This window comes from Octopus bimaculoides, chromosome 12, assembly GCF_001194135.2.
Source record: "Octopus bimaculoides isolate UCB-OBI-ISO-001 chromosome 12, ASM119413v2, whole genome shotgun sequence".
Classification (NCBI taxonomy): Eukaryota; Metazoa; Mollusca; class Cephalopoda; order Octopoda; family Octopodidae; genus Octopus; species Octopus bimaculoides.
Window position 1 is genome coordinate 59,174,988 of NC_068992.1, and position 3,172 is coordinate 59,178,159.

Consider the following 3,172-nt stretch of genomic DNA (forward strand, 5'->3'; position numbering starts at 1 on the left):
TCTAAGTGTGTGTGTGTGTGTGTGTGTGTGCGTGCGAGTATGTATTTATTATATACGTACGTATTGTTGGATGGATGGATGGACTTTTTGATTGTGTATATATATTTCTTGATGTAATAGTGATATTATTAATAATTTTAAAATATTCTTTTTATGTATTGACTTTTATTTTTAGTAAAGGAATCAGGGCTAGAGATAGGAGGGATTTTTTAAAAACATTTATGCTCCTTTCTCAAGACCATTAGAAGCGTATCGACAACATCATCATCATCATCACTACCACCACCACTACCATCATCATTATCATCACCACCAACACCAACAGCAACACTACCACCACCATCACCACCACCACCACCATCGCCATCACCATCATCATCAACATCAACCTCACGACGTCACTGTCCCCGAGTCCTGGAGTTCGTACTTCAACGGTTATCCGGTTTCCTGGGCGTGCAACTGACCGAGATCGCAACATAATCCCTTTGAACAGGGATCCTGTCCATCACAAGGTTATTCATTTAAAGCCGATTGGACCGGAAGCAACGTAAAATGAAGTGCTTTGCTCAAGGGACACTGCGCACTGCACCGCCCGGTCAGGAAATCAAAACCACCATGCACCTTCACATTAGAAGCGTAAGCTAAATTAATAATATTCAACAAAAATCATTAAGTTCTATTCCCCGAATATTTTGAGAAAATTCCAAGCAATATTTCTATCAATTTCTCAGCTGATGATCCTTCAGTTCGGGAAACTAATTCCATTGATTCTTAATCTTAATTCCAAGTCACAGTTATCGATATGTTGTCTCCTGGTTCTGTAGTATTAAGCAGGTAAAGGATAGATATACCCTTCGATACAATGCGTTGATGCTTAATTTTTAATCCAAATTCGTTTGCATGGCCCAACTGTCATAGGGTCTTTCTCAAAAGCTTTCGAAATGAAGCAGCCTTTCTGGATGTCCGGATGACACCTCGACATGATTTCTACCGTATCAAATAGGACGCCCAAGAATTTGAAAGCCTGCCGGTTACACTTCTGAAAAATGCATGCTAGGTTTGAAACAGTTTTGTAATGTGTGTACAACAGCTGTTCCCCGGGATTTCCTTCAAAGTGACATGTGATGCATCTTTATCTTTGTCAACTGTCCTCAGTCTCTCATTCTTGCTTCTAGTCACGAACAAAAACCATTCCAGGTCAGTCGCATGAGAGTCTCATATAAGAGTTTGTGTAATCTCACGGCAATGTTGTGCATGGAATGGATCCTTCTTATTCATGCCAGCCTTATTGCAGGGGTTCTGGAGTCGACTTTGCTATTCATCCTTTCGGGGTCGATAAAATAAGTACCAGTTGAGCACTGGGGTCGATCTAATCAATTAGCCACACACCACCAACAATTCCAGGCCTTGTGTTTATAGTAAACAGGATTACCATTATTACTAAGAATGCGAGCTGGCAGAATCGTTGGAGCGTCAGAGAAAATACTTAGCAGCATTTCTTCCTGTTCTTTATGTTTTTTGAGTTTAACTTCTACGGAGGTCAACTTTACCTTTCATCCTTCGGGAATCCTTAAAATAAAATGCCAGTCAAATACTAGGGCCGATCTAATCGCCTACCTCCTTGCCCCATAAAAATGCTAGCCTTGTACCAAAATTAGAAAGATTTTTTATTGGTTTATTAGTTTGCTTGTTCTTAATAACTTTTACGAGATTCATCTGAGAGAACAGCGCTCTGAAGGTACCGAATCGAAAGAATATTTAGATCGTGTGTCTTCTTGGGAAACTCCAGGATCGAACAAATAATTCGATTGATCTGACGCTATACAGTATTTATGGTTTAGCAACTAACCAGTGGTTTGCAACCATTTCCCCCTATGGACCCCCTTGATTCGCATTTTACTCTACTGGGTCTCCATAGTCGCTGGATGTTTGAAAAAGATCTCATTATATTGTAATAATTAAATTTTAAAAGGAATTGTATAAAAAGAATTGCTAAAACATTTTGTGTATTTCAGAAGAATAAGCATTTTATTGCACATAAACTTAAGCAACAAAATCTTCTATGGTCCCCCAAGGGTCACATGTTCCCTGTCCCAAGGGTCATATGGACCTTGGTTGAGAACCACTGGTTTAGTATATTGTTTCTAAGTTTTGACAAGGCATGTGGTTCATGGGTCAAACAACCACGTAAAATTCTTCCTCGCAAGAATGATGTATTTTAAGTTGTGATATATTCAGTAGATGAAAACCCAGACAAAATGCTTATGGTGGAGAAAAAGAGGAACCTAAAACAAACTCTATTTGCCTCTCCTCCTCTCGTCATCATTGTTGTGTCCCACCCTTACCTGCGACATTGCTCAGATGATTATGCCTAATCTTCCTTCCCTGAATTTCACCCCTCTGGAACTCTCTCCCTACCCTTGTCTTTCCTACACGTGATGACTCGAAAAGTTCAAGAGAAACATTAATGACATCAGTCTCATCGCTCTGAAAGCGTCTGCAAATGTCATGGGAACTGCTCCTTCACCCAGACCCTCTGGGAGTCTCTCTACTCAGTCGTATAGGTGTCCACTCGCAAAGGTCCAAGAGAAACATTAACGAAATCAATGTCACCGCTCTATAGGAAGGCATTGCTTCTTCAACCTCCAGACCCAGCAAGCAAATAATAAATGCGTGTTTTCGTTATTTAACGCCTAGCTAGATAACATAAATCACATAAACCACTCGTATAGAAGATTCATTCTACCTCGAAAGAAACGCACTCTCTTCGCGAAAATCTTTTTTAAAAGCCCGAAGTTCAACAAACAACAAGAACTAACTTTCTGATAACCGACTCAATAAATCACCACGAGAAAAATTCTTCAATAGACCAACATCATTTGACAAAAAAAAAAAAGACAAGAAAAGAAAAAGCAAGGTGCTTTATTTTCTTTCTAGCAAATATTTTTTTTTCTTCTTTTGTCGCTGATGCAAGGATTTCATGGTCCATTGAAATTTTCATTAAATGTCATCTTCTGTCTTAAATTATTTCCGTTATTTTATTTATTTCTTGTTGCATTTATTTTTTTCTTCGCTGCTCTTTTTTTTTTTAACTTCCATCGATGTGTATGTTACCGATTGCCTATGCGATCAAAATTCGAAGAGTAGTAGTAGTAGTAGTAGTAGTAGTAGT